This window comes from Diabrotica virgifera, chromosome 1 (assembly GCF_917563875.1).
Source record: "Diabrotica virgifera virgifera chromosome 1, PGI_DIABVI_V3a".
Lineage (NCBI taxonomy): Eukaryota > Metazoa > Arthropoda > Insecta > Coleoptera > Chrysomelidae > Diabrotica > Diabrotica virgifera.
In genome coordinates, this window is record NC_065443.1 from 232971097 (window position 1) to 232991370 (window position 20274).

At 33.7% G+C, this 20274-nt stretch overlaps 1 protein-coding gene across 2 annotated transcripts in view; it reads left to right on the forward strand.

The window, feature by feature from the left end:
• The first annotated feature begins 12544 nt into the window (after positions 1 to 12544).
• LOC114333079 (uncharacterized) overlaps positions 12545 to 20274 on the forward strand; it is a 212749-nt gene continuing 205019 nt past the window's right edge. The window contains exon 1 of one of the 2 annotated variants that reach the window (XM_028282914.2): positions 12545 to 12696. The gene's annotated coding sequence lies outside the window, so the exon portion shown is untranslated. The remainder of the gene's footprint in view (positions 12697 to 20274) is intronic. The other variant, XM_028282906.2, reaches the window with a different exon arrangement.

Below are 20274 nucleotides of genomic sequence, written 5' to 3' on the forward strand. Positions count from 1 at the left end.
GAGTATAAAAGTTCGGCTATATTCTTAGATACTCTATGAGAAACAAAAAAAATTGTAACAAAAATTTTGAAAATTGGACTTACGCGCATTACGAACAATACCATAAACATACATAGCGAATAAAAATATCCATTAAAAGAACACTCGACACATTTGACATGTAGTCAGAGGTCATTATTATAATGTAAAAATAAAAATTTTTTAGTAGGTAATACATTATTTCTCAGCAGCCGACTTCTTTGCTCTGAAATTAATTGTCCTGGTTCTGAGAATAGTCGTCTTCTAATCATATTCATATAACACAATATTCCTGCGTTACGACGCCTACAGTAATATCGAATATCGTATCCAAACTTTTTAAAAATATGTCACCTTAGCACTTATATAAATTTACATAAATAATTTTTTTCAATATTAGTTTTCTAAGAATGTAAACACCAGAAATCTTATCAGTATACATTATTATAGTAAGACTATTATGTATTGTTTCTACTGACTGTGTCCTGTGTTATGAGGTCACTCGGCTAAACAAAATTTGCCGAAACAGCGCGGCTATTATTTATAAGTATCATAACCAGACAAAAGTATAGAGATAATGCCGGATATCGTGTAAACATAATACCGAAATATTATATTAACAATATACACTTCTCCAAGAAATTAACGCACCACCTTAAAAACGGGTCATTTTTAATGTCTCAAATTTCCTAAACCTGTTGTCCAATTTAAGTGATTTTTTTAATATTTCGTCTTATTCTTTATAAATATCGCAGTAATAATGGATATTGTTGCTTGACAGGTCAGTTATTGTCAGTGTATACCGGGTGTACCAATCAAACTGTGTTTTTTCTCACTCTGTGGAATATTCTAGCATTATGCTAACTTATTATTCTAGCATGCAATGTTTTTTTATCCATTCACTTATATTGGATAATAAAAAAGTTAGGTACTTTTTTAACTAGCCATGTTTTTCATTAATACAGAATGTTTTTAAATAAGTATGGCAAACTTTAATGGGTAATTCTGCACGAAACAGTAATGACAGTTTGCCAGTTTGCTTCATAAACGTTTACTTTATAAATGCTTTGTTTACCAAATAGGGGGGGGGGGTGAAATTTTTCTTACAAACTGACGATTTATTTATTGCTTTAAAACCGGTTGAGATATGCAAATGAAATCTTGTGGGTTTTAATATAGAAGTTTTAATTTTAGTAGTTTTTAGTAGCTTTTAGAGTTTTTAGTAGTTTAGAAATGTGGTGTTACAGAAGAATGTTGAAAATTCAGTGGGTTCAAAGGATTACCAATGTTGAAGTGCTACGACGTTTAAATAAGGAGTTAGAAATTATGAACAGTATAAAAACAAGAAAACTAGAATATTTGGGTCACATTACCAGAGGAGAGAAATATGAGCTGCTGAGTTATTATGCAAGGAAGGATCCAAGGAAAAAGAAGCATAGGAAGAAGACGCATCTTTTGGCTGAGGAACCTTAGAGAATGGTTTAACTGTAGTTCATTACAACTGTTCAGAGCAGCAGCCAACAAAGTGACCATAGCCATTATGATATCCAACCTCCGCTAGGAGATGGAACTTTAAGAAGAAAAGAAGTAGTTTTTAAGTTTAGTTTTAACTTTAGTTAGTTAGAATATAGGCAGGGATCACTTAGATCGTGGTTTCAAACCCCACCCGGTGTCACGTGTTTAGAGATTTATTAATTTGGCTAGTCTTTACTATGGCTATGATATTCAAGCTTAAAATGTACCTCTCTGTTTAGTTCTGCTGTTCTAAGATATGCAATAGGCTAATGGGCAACTGCGAGACTTGCAAGACTCTTGCTGCAAGGCCAAGACCAAGACCAAGCGGGAGCGCAATACCAAGACCAAGACCAGGTGTACTGGAGCAAGACCAAGACCAAGACTGTCTAAGTCTCGTCTTAGTCTTGCATTTGGTCAACACTAACTACAAGTATAGAGACTGGATCCGAGAAGAGCATGAGCAATATTAGAAAAGAATCCTAAGACATATGATAAAATCTTCACTGTTGAACTACGTTTAAAAATAAGTTGATGACTGCAAGTTTGTGCCAAAATATGCCATCGAGCTACTAAGTAGAATAATAGATACTTTATGGAAGATTAGGTGTAGTCTTAACGACTGTAATTTTTCAATTGTGCTTCTAATTATAAAGAAAATTAGGTACCTGAAGCTGTCTCTAATTCTAATTCTGTTAATTTCCTGGGAGGTAGATTGCCAACCATTTCTCCATCTTTTAGGTGGTCTTCCGGGGGGTCTTTGACCGAGCGGGTTGTTTTCTATGACAATTTTTGGGAGTCTATTCTCATCCATTCGTCTTACATGGTTGTACCACATCCTCTTGCGCTGTCTTCCCATCTTACAATGTCTTTAATTTTGTGTTGCTCTCTAATGTTTGTATTTCTCACCCTGTCTTTTCTTTTTTTCCCGCTATTGTTCTTTAGGGTTTTCATTTCGGCAACCCTTAGCATCTGTCTCGCTTTGTTGGTGTCTTCGTGCACTTTTATATCATATGTCATGATCGGTCGTATGCAAGTCTTGTAGAAGAAAAATGATTACTATAAAATTGCAAGTAACAATGTGTTAGTCGTGGGTTTGAATCTCGAATTATACATTATTTTTTGTTTAAACAAATAAAGAGTGTCTCTAAGGATCGGTACTCTCTGGTAATGTCTCGTCAAATTTGTTCATATAAGCGACCTTTTTTGTAAAATCAACTACGTCGTCTTTATACATATACTAACAAGTAATTTATCCTACACACACTGCAAAAAATAGAATACCTGACATTTAAAAAGGATTAAGGGGCTAATAATATAGGCCAATAAATGACCGTTTTTGAGTGTAATTTTCAGGGGCAACTCCGAATTGCATGAAAATCTGGATTTAGGTTTTACTTACCCTCCACTTCAGTTAGAAGTATGATACCAGCCAAAAAGTATAAAATTCTGTCTAGATAAAATGCCCTGACGCTTTTAGTAAAGAATTTGCATTATTATTTGATGTATTTGGTGGACGTCGACGACAGTTTTTGTGTTGAACGTACCAGAGGCAACAACCGACAAAAGGCGCGTTTTTCCATTATTTGACCAAGACAAAATGAAATAAGAGAATTCATGTCTTTACGGCCACGTGGTTGTTCAGAAGAAAGATTGTTTTCTGACCTATAGACAAGGTCACTATTATGTACAACCAGTTGGAAAAATATGAAACTCAGGCATGTGTACGAATACAGAACCACGGGAGAGACTTTTTCAAAATCTCACAGGGACTGAATCAGGGATATGGGCTGGCCCCCACATTGTTTAACCTGGCACTGGAGTATGCGGTTAGGCAAATGCAAACTGTACGAGGAAACCTACTGGCCAACAGAATGGGTCAACTGGCCGCTTATGCTGATTATATTAATATTATGATTAACATCAACAGGGGCACAGGAAACATACGCAGAGTTAAAAACGCAAACGAAAAGACTAGGTCTGGAAATTAACACAGAAAAACAAAAATAATGATACAGACGAGAAGAAATATAGTCCCACAAAACATTATACATAAAGATGACATTTAAACGGTTGGAAAGTTTACATACTTGGGAGTAGAAATATATGCCGAGAAGATAGAGAAATTCGGGAGAGAATAACGCAGCAAACATAGCTTATTTTGCCCTCTCCCATATACTTTGGTCTAAAAGTGTCCATCGAAATACAAAGATGAGAATCTATAAAACCTTAATTCGACCAATAGCATGCTATGGCAGTGAAGCATGAGCCCTGAAAGAAACATCCAAAAACAAACTCGACACACTCAAAAGGAAAGTACTGAGTCTAATACTAGCACCTGTGAGGGAAAACGGAATCTTCAGAATTCGATACAACAACAAGCTTTATCAACTTTATCAGGACTGTCAGACTTTATTAGAATACTATTATTAGAATATTATCATAAGAATGGGAGAGGATAGGCTACCACAAAGAGCACTGAACGCTAGAATACAGAGAAAGAGACCGTTTGGAAAGTCAAGAAGGCGCTGGGAAGATACAGTAAACAGCGACGCTGTTAGCCCTTTTAGAAGTCCGTGTATGGAGAAGAGCAGCCACAGACAAACAAGGGTGGAGGCAAAAATAAAGGAGGCCAAACCTAAATTTGGGGTGTAGTGCCATAGAAAAAGAAGAAGAAGAAAAATCCCCTTCACTATAGCAAAATATACGGGTTTGAGCTATTCTAACAAGTATACAAGTCACTGTCTGCGTCGATTATCGGCAACTCTTCTGGCAGACGCTGGAGCCAGTATGGCAACGTTGAAGAGGCATGGTGGATGGAAGAGTATGCCAGTTGTTGAAGGATATATTGTTACGCTCTGTATTTTCTCTCTGTTATGAGATTGATCAGCATATTCTAATTGTGATTAATTAATTAATTTATTAATTAATTACTACTTATGGAAAACAAAACCAAAATTAAGTAAACTTTCCAATAAAATTTATTTTCAGGGCTAATTTATTTTAATGTATTACCTTTGGTTTGTGGCTTCTAGTATCTCTTGTTGCTTACTTCATCCAGGACAAAACAGGGAAAATAAATATACTCAATGTCATATAAATTCTATAAATATTATTTATTTATCCAATATACCATAAATATAAGATTTAAATGTATGCTAAAACTCAATTTTGTTCCAACTATTTCTTATCTAATAAATTAATCTTTAACTCTGCTATCTCCTTTTTTGTATGAAATTTTCATTTAAGGCCATGGGTACATAATTCGCAAATATTTTACGGCTATCCCTACCTTTTCTGTCTTTACATGGAAAATTACGTGTAGTAAAATTCACACTGGTATGGATATGTACATATTACTAGAATGTCATTCTACTTGACAATGTCATAACTAGCTTAAAGAGATGGCTTTTGAATGTTCTTGGATAACTGTTATTTTTTGTATTTCACTAGCTATGTATTCAGTGATTGTAATAATTTATATGTACCTACAACAGAAACTAATACTCAATCGAGAAAAGAAGAAAAGTGTTAAGGTGATTTTTTAATAAACGGAATAACCTTTAACTTTTAACGGAAACTTTTTTAATAAATGGAACTCTTAAAATTTTGAACATCTTTAACAACAAAATACTTGGATCACAGAATATATCTTGATGTATTCTCTGCTTCTATCTTCCATAAATAATACACAATAAATAACTTTTTATAAAGTTCACCTTTTAGATCAATTATTTATCAAATACACTATATATTAATATTATTTAATCAACAATTCAAAATATTCCCGATTCATCTCAAATATTTATTTAAAATTGTCACTGATTGTCAGTGTCTGACTGACAATATTCTATTCGACTGAGTGCGTTGTATGACAAAGATAGATTTGGAAAATTACCACGGACATTGTGTTCGTTTTTTTCGAATCCTGAAAAAACCAATAAATATTTTTGAAAAATCTAAACGCAGAATGAAAGACTAAATTATTAACGAGGGCCGAAAGTCCCTTAGATTAAATAAAAAGTTTATTTTGAATGAGATATTTGAAATTAAAAATAACACTAAATTTTCTCTTAGTTTTTCACCCCTGTAACTTATTAAAATAAACATTATAGAAGTTCTCAGAGACTTTCGGCCCACGCTAATAACGCAATCTTTAATTCTACATTTAAAATTTTTAAAAATACTTATTAGTTTTCTCAGGATTCGAAAAAAATGAATCCCCATTTGAATAGCATTGCAGCCGAAAAAACGTACCGATCCTCTTAAATAATTCGTTAGACTCTTCTTACTATTATATATAAAAAAAAAACAAAATTTACTTTTCACCTTTTTAATAGATTACTTATTTCTTCTCTGAATTTATGAATGACTAAATTATGCTATAGAACTGTTCAATAAAAAATAAACAAATATGGCATGTGATATAAAACAACTCTCTCCGTTTCACAAATAATCTGACTAACCTTTTTTCTCTTCTTTACTTCTTCTCATGGATAGTGTAGTCCTCGATTCTCTTATACGTGCTCCAAGGATGCTGCGAAAGATCCTGCTCGTCCAAACTGCTTCACATACAAACAACAGCACTCGCTCGAAATCTCTCCTCAGTTTTCTCTCTGCTCGATATCTTGCGCAAATTGATACCAACCGGCTACTCGTTCCAGACAGAAACAGGAATGTCTTCGGACACAAAGAGATTTAACTTCTCAACTCGATCAACGATTTCGTTTCAACACGATTCTGCTTACACGGCCGCTAACTTCACCACTTTACACCGACTTCTTACTTTTCAAAAAAACTGGACTGCTCTCTCCAGATGTTCATTACACAGTGCCACTTTTTTTCTCCTCAAGATTGAGACTCAAACACTCTATTTTCCCTCCAATCACAAACTCCAAATCACCTCCAAAAAAATTGGCGTCTCTCTCGCCAATCACAAACCATCCTCTCTACACATTACATCCCAACATTCATTTCCTAAGAACAAATTAATTCTGTATACAACTTTTCCATTTTGTCAAATTCGAGGAGATACCAAAATTATTTTGTGTTTCTACATGCTATAAAAAAACCGATATTCTAAAACTCAAAAATAGTGTTTACCGTCTTTCCTTCTAAGAAGCATTTATAAACGTCCTATTGTTCACTTCAAAGCGAATACAGGTACTTTCTAATCCGACCGTACTAATTGTATAAGTCCGTTCATAGAATCATTAATACTGAACGATTTTCACTTTCAACGAAACACTGCTGATGACTAACTAATACTATTAACAATTTTTGGGCATATACAGGGCGATGAAAATCTATGATCTCGTGGTCTTTGACATAAATTAATTTTCTAAATTTTTCCCATAAAAATTATATAACAATATATAGAGAGTAGTACATCTTCAAAAAATGAGGTTTCAGGAAGGTTGACAGGCCTACCTTCTGGATCTGGTTTTCCTTACATAAACTTCATACACAGACAATGAAACATGAATCAAAATTTGCTGCTGGAAATCTATCTATTACCAGATCTTTCCAGAATTGCCAATTTTATGTAAATTCCACTAACTAGTGTTATGTAGTGTAATAATAATTTAATTTATTTATTTCTGTTGTTTTGTAAGTTTAATAATAATAGTCGGAGAGATAGAAGTGGATTTTGTGCGTGATAAGTAATATGGAAAAACTAGACGGGGATATGTTGAATTGGTTGTGTACACGACTTTCACCAACGACCGGAAACCAGAGTTGGGGCCGAGGGTAGTTATAAGGGGTCAAAGTCGCGGATTTTATTATTTTTTTATGACGCTCATGATCGAGATAGTGCACCAAAATTTGGGAATAAGTAGGTCATGACGTAACTAAGTAAAATCTGTAGGGGCGGAACGCTGCGTGGCCGACAAAGGGGTGGGGGTAGGGGTGAATATAAAAAATATGAAGGGTTTTTTGCGACGTTCGTGATTGAGATAGTGGACCAAAATTTGGGAATAAGTAGATCATGATATTACTAAGTAAAATGCCCAGAGCCGGAAACTAGAGTTGGGGATGAGGGTAGTTATAAGGGGCCAAAGTCGCCGTTTTTATTATTTTTTTTGTGACGCTCATGATCGAGAGAGTGCACCAAAATTTGGGAATAAGTAGGTCATGATCTAGCTAAGTAAAATCTCCAGGGGTGGTACTCTGCGTGGCCGACAAACGTGTGGGGCAGGGGTGAATACAAAAAATATAAGGGGTTTTTTGCGACGTTCGTGATTGACAGAGTGCACCAAAATTTGGGAATAAGTAGACCATGACATAACTAAGTAAAATTCTCAGAGCCGAAAACCAGAGTTGGGCATGAGGGTAGTTATAAGGGGTCAAAGTCGCCGTTTTTATTATTTTTTTTGTGACGCTCATGATCGAGATTGTGCACCAAAATTTGGGAATAAGTAGGTCATGAGGTAACTAAGTACAATCTCCAGGGGTGGAACGCTGTGTGGCCGATAAAGGGATGGGGGTAGGTGTGAATATAAAAAATATAAGGGGTTTTTTGCGACATGCTAGATTGAGATAGTGCACCAAAATTTCGGAATAAGTAGACCATGATTTAGCTAAGTAAAATCCCCAGAGCCGGAAACGGAAACCAGAGTTGGGGATGAGGGTAGTTTTAAGGGGTCAAAGTCGCAGTGTGTATTATTTTTTTTGTGACCCGGCACAACATTTGTCCTTCACGCAGCGTTCCACCCCTGGAGATTTTACTTAGTAATGTCATGATCTACTTATTCCCAAATTTTGGTGCGCTATCTCAATCACGAACGGCAAAAAAACCCCCATATATTTTTATACTCACCCCTGCCTACCACCCCTTTGTACCCCAAGCAGCGTTCCGCCCCTGAAGATTTTACTTAGTTACGTCATAGTCTACTTACTCCCAAATTTTGGTGCACTATCTCCATCATGAGCTCCACAAAAAAAATAATAAAAACCGCGAATTTTACCCCTAATAACTACCCTCGTCCGCCACTCTGGTTTCCGGCTCTGGGGATTTTAATTATTTATGTCATGGTCTACTTATACCCAAATTTTGGTGCACTATCTCAATCACTAACGTCGCAAAAAACCCGTAATATTTTTTATATTCACCCCTACCCTCACCCCTTTGTCGGCCACGCAGCGTTGAGCCCCTTGAGATTTTACTTAGGTACGTCATGACCTACTTATTCCCAAATTTTGGTGCACTATCTCGATCATGAGCGTCATAAAAATAATAATAAAATCCGCGACTTTGACCCGTTATAACTACCCTCGGCCCCAACTCTGGTTTCCGGCCGTTGGTGAAAGTCATGTACACAACTAATTCAACATATCCCCATATAGTTTTTCCATATTACTTATCACGCACAAAATCCGCTCCCAGCTCTTAGACATGTTATTAACAAGATATCAAAATAATTTTGTCTTTATACCTGTGCGGACCATAAAGATGACTATTACGTAGTAATTGGTAACAAAACAATGAAAACGCAAGAACGAACTAGTATGATATAAAAAAATTATAGTACTTGAGCGAAGTATAAAATTATACTGGTGCGGCTAGCAATATAGATATAACAATATCAAATGTTGCAGTAGCACACCTAGTTAAGGATTGGAAAGTGATGGAGCATGCAACAATAAGTGATCACAACCTTATAACTTTCAATCTTAATAACCTAAATCCACGTAATACGGAAATATCTTCGGTAAGATACAATATAGGTAAAGCAAATTATGAACTGTTAAAATCTGAGTTTCGACCACCTTGTCTGGTACAAAGGGGATCTAATATAAATATTGCAACAAAAGAATTAACCAAACAAATTAAAAAAGCAATGGATATAGCAATACCAAAAATAAAAGAAAATAGTAAAGTAAAAAACTCAGCCTGGAAGGAAAACCTCACAAGAATGAGAAGCAGAGTTAGATATGCGCGAAAGCGATATCAACGATGTGGTATCTATCTTGAGAGGCAAATCCTTCTAGGTGAATATAGAAGACTAAAACAAGAATATAAACAAGAAATAAAAATAACAAAAGCTAAAAGTTGGGAAACCTTCGTATCAAGACACTTAGAATTAGATATGTGGGGAATACCATATAAAATAGTTTCTAAAAAAATTAGATGTCCGACAATGCTTTCTACTTTAAAAAAAGAAGATGGAACATTTACAGAAAGTTGGGAAGAATCGGCCGAAACATTACTTAATGTATTATTACCTCCAGATAAATTAGAAGGAGAAACAGTAGAACAAAGAAATATAAGAGAAGAAATGATACAAGAATACCAAATAGAAGAAGAAAGAGAAATAGAGGAATTCACAGAAGAAGAAGTATATGAAAGTATGAGAGAAATGAAAAGAAAGAAGGCACCTGGACCGGATAATATTCATGTTGAAATACTTCAAGCATTGTCGGAACAAATAATTCCAGTACTAACATCATTATATAATGAATGTCTTAGACAAAGAAGGTTTCCCAATAATTTTAAACAAGCAGAAGTTATAATAATACATAAAGGGGAAGATAAAGATCCTGCCTTACCGAAATCATATAGACCGGTATGTTTATTGAATACAATGGGAAAATTACAAGAAAAATTACTATGTAAAAAATTAAATCAAATAAGAACAGAAATTGGATTACATCCTGGTCAGTATGGTTTTAGGAAAGGTAGATCAACAGAAGATGCAATAAATAAAGTATTTAAAATAGTAAACGAAAGCATAAAAAAGTATGTTTTAATGATCTTTATAGACGTGTCTGGGGCTTTTGACAATCTTTGGTGGCCGTCATTCTTTGAAAGACTTCGAAGAATGCGATGTCCAAAGAATCTGTACGGAAGTCTCAGAAACTACTGTCAAGACCGATATGCAAGCCTAAGCTGCCCAACAGGAAAAAAGACAAAACATATCACAAAAGGATGTCCACAAGGATCAGTTTGTGGACCTATGTTCTGGGATGTAATGCTAGAGGAACTGTTGGAACAATTGACTATAGATCCTGAAGTGCTTGGAAGCATAGCATATGCAGATGATTTGTTGTTGATCATAGATGCAAACTCAAGAAGAGAATTAGAAAATAAATCAAATGAAGTATTAATAAGAGTAAATGATTGGATGAATAAAGTAAAATTAACAATATCAGATTCAAAAACAACATAGAGTTTAATAAAAGGAAATTTAGAAAGAGATCCAATTATAAAAATTAGAGGGAAAACAATAAAAAGAAAAATGGAAACAAGATATTTAGGTATTATAATAGACGAACAAAAATTATTTACAAAACACATGAATTGTGTCTGTGAAAAGGCAACAAAGATCATGCATAGCATTGCTAGTCTAGCACAGAAGGAATATAGAATTTCGTTCCGACAGATGAGAATATACCTACAGTCGGAAAAACGAAAGAATACCCATGAACGAACATATAAAACACGCTGTATTTTCCTGCCACTGTGTCACACAAAAAATTGGCCAGCACAAGTACATGTAATAATTATTGTTACATGTACTTGCACTGGACAATTTTCTTTGTGACACGGTGACAGGAAAATACAGGGTGTTTTATATGTTCGTTCATGGGTATTCTTTCATTTTTCCGACTGTAAGTACAATACTTGCATCAATTGTAGGGTACGGTTCAAGTGTATGGGCACATAGATTAATAAATAAAAAAAACGCAGAAAAATTAAATAGAGCTCAGAGAGGATTTCTTGTAAGAATGACGGGAGCATTTGGAACAACTGCAACACAGGCACTCACAGTTTTAACTGGAGTAATGCCAATGCATTTAGAAACACAAAAAAGAGCATGTAATTATTGGCTAAAAAAAAGAAAAATATGAAAAAATAATACAAATAATAGGATTAGATATAAGAAATAAAAGAGAATTAAAAGAAATAATAAATAGAAAAAGACAAAATGAATAAGAAAATTCAACAAAATCTAGACGTTTATACAATTTTATACCAATATTAGAAAACATTCCAAATTATTTTAATCCAAAACAAGGTTTAATACACTTTTTAACAGGACATGGACCGTACCCAACATATTTGGAAAGATTTAACTTAAAAGATGATGCATATTGTGAATGTGGAGAACTAGGTACACCAGAACATATAGTGTTACATTGTGAAAATACTATAGAAAATGAAGAACACAGAGAAATGAGAAGAAAATTAGAAAGAATTGAAATAAGAGATATATTACAAAATGAAGAATATTTTGAAATATTAAACAATCTCACACAAATAATATCTAAAAAACAACAAGAAATCTATAATAATAGAAGAAGACAACCAATAATCCAGCCCTGATGAAGTTGAGTAAGATAAAGTTAAAATAAATAAAATAAAATATAAATTCAAAAATAGATATTTACAATTATAATAATAATAATTCAATATAAAATAAATAAATAAAAATAATAATTCAATACATAATTCATAAAAATAAAAAAAAAATAAAAAAAAACTACCAACTCTCTTCTGAAAATAGAGGGACTGTCTTTATAACTTAGAAGGGAGTTGATAGTACCAAAAATATTTTAAATTGTTTATTTAAATTTGTTTGTTATACGTAATTAAGAGATTATGGCAAATTGTTATTGTAAAAATAGATTTAATAGTTGAGTAAAAAATGTAAAAATATAAAAAAAATATCTGTAATCCCATCAGGAAAAAACGACCTGGATTAGTCACTAGAGGCCAGGTCATATGTATAAATAATAAATAAAAATAAATAAAATAAATAAAAAAGTACTTGAGCGAAGTATAGCAAAGAATTATAACTAGCCACATCCTTAAACTAAGATTATCAGATCATTTAATCGTCAAAAAGTGAAATTATTTAGTTTGTGGCTTATTTCCAAAAAATTCGACAAAGTACAACTCGTTAACAGTAGGAATCCTATCTATCTAGGAAGGTGAAGGTATAGAGTAAGTACATTCTTAGGCTTAGGTTCCTACATATTTCTTTTTTCCGGAAATATCTCCAACTTATCTGATCGACCCTGTACAGCGACGCCGAGATGCGCACCAGACGTCGGCGTCGCCGTCTTACCCGCTGGACACTGGGGACGCTCAGACAAAATTAGTCATCCGCCGGCCTGTATGCAGCAAAGTTATTTTTGATTGATTTTGAAATCCTTTAAACTGTAAGTAAAACATTCACTTTTACGAAATTTTCTAAATATTTCGAGTATGATAAATGCGTACCACTTTTTTTCACCAGTACTAATAAAGAGGTATTTTTATTAAGCGTTGAGATACCTTAGTGTCAGCGGTCGTTTGTCTTCACAGAAATTCAACAAAAATAAAAGATTTTTCGTGGACCTAAAAATAAGTTGCAAAAACAAAGCTGGGATTGAGTTTCGTTACAGTTATTTTTAACGCGGAGCATATTAAGGGGAATTCAAATAATTATTTCAAACATTACTGCATTCCAGTTGCATCTGCAGTTACATTTTTTGTTGCAAAACGATTCAAAAATTATGGCATCTGTCTACAGTTTAATGTAGTTTTAAAATCAATACTATTTTGAAAAATATAAAATTTTGAAATAGCTTTGAAAATATTATTTAGTGCTTTTAAATTACTTACTCATTAACCTTTAAATACTGTTGTCATTCTTATATTCCCTTCTTTGTTGTAGCTTACTGTTGTTTGTGCAATTTCCTTTTTAAAACCCTTTCTGAGAATAAAAACACAAAAACATGAAAATGCAACCCTTTTAACATTTACGATTTTAAGTCGTTTAAGAAATTGATTAGAATAATAACAAATAGGTATAGGACCAATACGCTTTTTTATTATATAATTGTATATACAGAGTGGGCCAAATAAAAGGAGCCACCCCGATATTTGGCAGTATTTATTGGATTTTAAGAAAATAAAAAAACAGGTCAATTTTTGATCTAAGGGGGACACATTTCTACGGTACAAACATCTGTCATTTGTCAACTCCCTCCCTTCCACTTCCCCCACCCCTTATTTTTAAATAGGGAATAGGGGGCGTGTGCTAGCTCATTTGAAAGGTTATTCAATTCTCTATTCAGTAATATCAACATTGACATAAAAATTTATACAGGGTGTCCAACAAAAATTATTTTAACCCTTAACTACAGACATCCGGTATTTTTTACCGGCGGGCATTCCCAAAATGTGGATTTCGTGGTAACCTCACAACTTACAAGTTCATGTGTCTCTGTACCTCTCGGGCAGTTTATATAACAATGCTAGTCAAAGCGTGTATTGTGTATTGTCAATATTTTCTTTTCTGGTACACATCAAAAATCTTAACCGGTAAAAATTACCGGATGTCTGTGTTAAGGGAGTATTTTTATATGAGTACTATATTTGTAAATCTGAAATGTTTACATTATTTTTCTGTGTTTTTGGGGAAAAAGTAAAGAAATGGACTGTGGAAGACATCCTGGACCTTCAATGAAGGTTAAATTTGAAGATAAAAATTTTGAAGCCACTTTGCAAAAATGGAATTGCCATTTAATTTTATTACAATTTTACCCCTTGCAGATCTTTTTTCATGGATGTAAAAATTTTCGTGGATGCTATTTTATATTTCCTTTGTGATTCTATGTTACGTTTATTTGTTAAAAAAAAGTTTAAATTTTTGTCCATAGCATTTATGGCCGTTTGTTTCAATAGACCAAAAATGTTACCGATATTCTGGTTTAATAGATTATTCTTCAAAAATATTGTATTATATTATTAAAACCACTCATTTTACCATTTTTCCCATATCTAGAGACTCCATAAAAACACATAATGCAAAACGTTTTTGTTTTTTATTATTAACTTTATATTTTGACTCTATTTTATAATGACCGGTAAAAAATACCGGGAGTCTGTAGTTACGTGATAATATTGGGATGTCTGTAGTTAAGGGTTAAATTAAATTAATTGACACAAAAAGAAGAATGTATGTAATTTATTTAACTCAGAATAGATTCTACTGCTGATAAGAAACAGAAAACAATGTTTATTTGATAGATAAATACTGTTTGTTGCTTAAATTCAATATTCAACCTACCAAGAGGCAGATGGGTGGAAGCTTGAACATTAAAATTAAGCAAAAAGCAATGTCTATTTATCAAAAAACATTTTTTTCTGCTTTCTGTCAGCAGTAGAATGTGTTCCGAGTTAAATAAATTACATACATTCTTCTTTTTGTGTCAAATAATTTAATTCAAAATAATTTTTCTTGGACACCCTGTATACATTTTTAAGTCGATGTTGATATTACTGAATAGAGAATTGAATAACCTTTCAAATGAGCTAGCACACGACCCCTATTCCCTATTAAAAAATAAGGGGTGGGGGAAGTGGAAGGGAGGGAGTTGACAAATGACAGATGTTTGTATCGTAAAAATGTGTCCCCCTTAGATCAAAAATTGACCTGTTTTTTTATTTTCTTAAAATCTAATAAATACTGCCAAATATCGGGGTGGCTCCTTTTATTTGGCCCACTCTGTATAATCAGTTTTTTTTAAATAAAATTTTCCTTATTTTTATCTCTTTCTTTTCTATATCGTCTACCATGTCATCCTCCTACAGTTGACCTTTGCTCTTTTACCTTTTTGTGGTGCATGTTTGAAACAAAAGATAGCAATAGAAAACGTATTTCTTCTTCTTTTCGCTCCTGCCTGCTAAGGCTTCCATCTAGATTAATTTGCTAAGGCAGTTATTAGGGAGTCTTTGGACATGGCTAGCCTATCTTCGGCTTTGAGATTTAATTTCTTTGACGACGTCGCTAGCATTATATATCCCTTTGACCTCGGCATTTGTTCTCTTTCAAAATATCCAAGTTTTCTTTCCATTGCTTTTGTTAATGTCTACGTCTCCCATACATGAACACCAGTCTAATTACTGTTTTATATATCCTGATGCATAATGTTAGTGTTAGGCTCTTAGATTTAATAGTGATCTGGAGGATATACATACATCTGTTTGCTGCCTGAATTCTCCCTTTTATCTCTTCCGTAATATCATTATTTTTGTGATGATTGTCGTCCCGAGATATTTAAAACTCTCCACTCTTTCAAAAGTTATATGCGTCTATTGTAACATGTTGCCCTATTTTATCTCGACTCTTTTTTCTCTTAGTGCATATATATTTTGTTTTCTCTTGACTCACCCTTATACCACTTATTTTGCTTCTACCTCTAATTTATTAAAAGTCTCCTTCATATTGGTGATTGTGTTACCCACGATGTTAATGTCATCCGCGTATGCAAATAGTAATTTTGGTCCATTCACTGCTTCTAATTGGTCCACTAGCTCTGTTCCAATTTGTGCTTTTCTTACTTCTTTTTCCAGGAATATATTAAAAAGCGGAGGTGACAGCGCGTCTTCTTGTTTCAAGTCACTGTTTACTTGAAACGATTCTTTCATGTTACATTCTGTTCTTGTCAAACGATTCTAGTTTTCTACATATCCGTCTAGATCTACAACCATGTACACATATCTTAACCCATTCATTGCTGACGAAATATACCTAACGCGATCTGGGTTCTAACTCGATTTTTCGCTGAATTTACATTGTAGTGTTTTGGTCGAGATTGTCCTGGAATTGCTTCATCCATAATGAATCTAAACTGACGTTATCAAGACACTTTTATCTACGTACTCAATAGAAATACAACTTGTTTCAATCAAAGTCAAACAAATACTAACCTCTAACCAGGGGTGGGCAAAAGGCGGCCCGCGGGCCGAATCCGGCCCTTTTGCTTACTTTATCCGGCCTGCTGAAAAATCCCGCAAGCTTTTTTTAAGAGCATAAGCGCAATGCTTTTTAAATGCATTCATTTTTTTCGAATTCTGAGAAAATTATACTGCCGAGGGCCGAAAGTCCCTGAAAATTTCTACAATGCTTATTTAAGTAAGTCGCAGGGGTGAAAAAAAAAAAGAAAAAAATTAGTGTTATTTTTAATTTTAGATATCTTATTCAAAAGAAACTTTTTGTTTTTTCTAAGGGACTTTTGGCCCTCGGTAATAATGTAATCTTTCATTTTGCATTTAAATTTTTCAAAAATATTAGTTTTCTCAGGATTCGAAAAAAAGGAATGCATTTAAAAAGCATTGGTCCGAATTGTTGCGCCTACGCTCTTAATCTCTTTTTTGCGATTTTGTTGAAATCAACAGTATTAGTGTTTGAGTGTTCATATAAATAATGAATCTCTATCTTCTGCTATTCTTAAAAGCGTCTGTATGTTTAACCCGGTCCAGGCTCGAATATTTTACGGCCAGGGTATTTGTCATCTACCAGGGCCCTATTCCTTCGATTTTACCCTTCATAATCAGCTGCTGCACCAACTTACAACTTATCATTTATTAGTATGTGCCCTTTCTCCTTGCTGTCTTTCTCCCTTTAATGATGGTCAAAGTTCTCTGTTCCTTTCCCATTCTGTGCAACATCATTTCGTTCGTAATATAATCGGTCCATGGTATTTTCAAAATTCTCCTAAAAAGCCACATCTCAAAAGCTTCTAGCTTTCTCACTAAGTTAGCATTAACAATCCAATAACGAAGAATAAGTGGACACAACATTTTTATTATCATCCCGGTTTTTTATAGGGTTCTCCGCCTTCCGGTTCCCAGTTTCCAGCTTCGTCCGTCGTTACATTCGCCAGGATTGAGGTTCTTTTCCGACATTGTCTTCTGAATGACACCCAGCCAGGATTGTTTCGGCATTCCTCTCTTCCTTCTTTGCTTGGCCTTCAATTTAAAATTTGTTTTGGCAGCCTGTCGTCGTCCATTCTTTCTACATGACCATACCACATAAGTTACACTTTTGAATTTCGACTGTGATGGTTGACTTGACATAACATTTTACCATCCGATATGAGATTTGCAGATTGAAGCTTTGGTTGCTCAGAAATTTCCTCATCTTCAAAAAAGCTTCTCTTGAATTTCTGAATTTCATTTTTTATCTGGATCCCTGTTATGGCTTAATATAATGGACCATATCAAAAATTTCGTAATTTTACTGAGAACAAATTGTTCGCATATACACACAAGTAAAACAATTTATTATTATTATTATTTATTATTAACAGTCAAATGTATTTGTCGAAATGCTTTAAAATTATGCTTATAGTATTTATGTCAAAAAACTTTCTGAGGCAGAGAAAAACCTCCACCAAAAACATTAGCGTGTGCGCAGCGTACATGCTGGGTATAGGTCTCCGGCCCGGGAGACATTTTGAAAATTTCATTTTGGCCCGCGCTTAAAAGTATTTGCCAACCCTCTAAACGAATGTTGTGAATATCTGCATATGACGCCTGAAGATGTAATGTTCACTCGGCAGTAGTAACAGTATGACGTTCTTTAGACGTCATCAGCATGCAAAGGTTTAACGAGCTGAATAAGTTTTCTAGGAACTTCTTCCATTGTATTCCACATCTGATCCCTTTTCATGCTGCCGCTTGTCGCAATTCCCATCCTTTTTCAAGCAGTTGCCTTAGAGTAAAAATCTGATCTATGGACGATCTATTTTTTCTGAATCCGGCTTGGTATTCGCCTATGAAATTTTCTACAAATAGTGTTAGCCTAATTAATAGGGTGTCTCTATAATTAGAGCACTTGGTTTTGTCTCCCTTTTTGTAGATGGGGATTATTATACTTTCGTGTTATTTTATTGGAATTTTCTCTTCATTCCATATAAGTGTTATTAGCTTGTGTAATTGTGTATGTCCAGATATAAACCTATTTGCATCATATGAATAATTAAACCTAGAAGTAAACTAATAAATTCATATTTTATTGTGTTTTAAAAACTGGATAATACCTACCTAAAACCGTTAATTGTTTTAATATTATGGTAAAGTATGTTTGGAACTTCCATGAATATGTCTGTAAACCTGTATTGCCCCAGTTCCCAATATATTTTTTTACAAATGTAGCAGTTAGTGCTAGGTTTGTTCTAGTTTGTTTCGTAATTTTGAAGTTTGTTCTAAAAAAATAAAAGAATTATTGAAAAAATCATGTGTCAATTTAACTTTACATAAACTTGTACGGCCCACTCGAAAACAAATACTTTTCGGAATGTTCAAACAGATAGGAAACTTAGTGCTAAGTTTGTTTTACCTCCAGGCTAAAGCGAGTAATTAGTTTCGCATAAACAAAAAAGTTATTCAAAATAAAATGGGGCGCTCCAATTTTACGTAAAGCTGTACTGCCCCATTTAGAATCCAAACGATGAGAGAAAATCTGAACAAACCACAAACATGTTAGTGCTGTGCTAGGTTTTTTTTGCATTTTTGCCAAAGCGTTTAATTTGTTCTACATAAACAAAAAATATATACAAGATATAATTTGGCGCTGCAATTTTACCTAAAGCTGTTTCCACCTCGGTATGTAATATAATTGTTGATCTGTGTCGTATCAAAATCAAATGAAAAAAAAATAGAGAAGAGAGAGCTACATTTGTTATAATTAAAAAGCAATATGTTTACACGAGGTTGAAGTTAAAATTTTCATAAAGTACAGTGGGCCCAAACAGTAATGATTCAACATAAGACTTTTGTAACGAAAAAGGTATTTTAATAAGAAAGGAAGAATTAATGAAAGCTCACCTAACCAGTGTAACTGAGCAAGGTTGAGAAAAAAATGATAACTAGTACAGTACGTTTATAATCAAGTTTGGAATCTATTTGGCATTTCATATTTGAGTCATTAACTTTTGCGCCCATTGTACGTAATTATAAATTGGAAGTGAATTTGTTTTTAGGCCAAACTGTTATACATAGTATATTACATACCGAGGTGGAAACAGCTTTAAGTAAAATTGGAGCGCCACATTATATCTTGTATATCTTTTTTGTTTATGCAGAACAAATTAAACGCTTTGGCAAAAATGCAGAACAAGCCTAGCACTAACTTATGGTTTATTCAGATTTTCTCTAATCGTTTCGATTCTATATGGGGCAGTCAGTCAAGCTTTACGTAAAATTGGAGCGCCACATTTTATGTTGAATAACTTTTTTGTTTATCGGAAACTAATTACATTATTTCGCCTAGAGGTAGAACAAACTTAGCACTAAGTGTCTAATTGTTTGAATATTCCGGAAAGTTTTTGTTTTCGAGTGGGCCGTACAAGTTTATGTAAAGTTAAAATTTTTTTAAATAATTCTTTTATTTTTGTTGTTCTGAAGCTATTTCCTTGTGGCATTTATATAATCAACTATTTTCAATGGGAAATAAGCCACAATTTTACCAAAAAGAATGATTTTATTAACGTTTTGAAGCCCAAATCGGGACTCGTTGTCAAAATACAAAATACTACTAAAGCAAACTTCAAAATTACAGAACAAACTAGAACAAACCTAGCACTAAGTGCTACATTTGCGAAAAAATACGAGTATATTGGGAACTGGGGCAATAGTCCTGTCACCAGTGGGGTTACAACGGCCTGCTTAATTCAGATGGACTTACCCAAGTTTTTTTTATGTATTTTGACCCGTAGAACACGAATTTTTTGGGTAACAGTCGATCCGGATGTCGATAAGATTGTTATAAACAAAGAACGTGAGGAATCACATAACAGCGATTTTTCGTAAAACAAGACATTGTTTTGTATTTTTTGGATCATTCTAAGTAAAAAATGTTTTTAAGTTTTTTCGTAGGATGCATAGTTTTCGACATAAACGCGGTTGAACTTTCAAAAAATCGAAAAATTGCAATTTTTGAACCCGAATAACTTTGGATTGAAAAA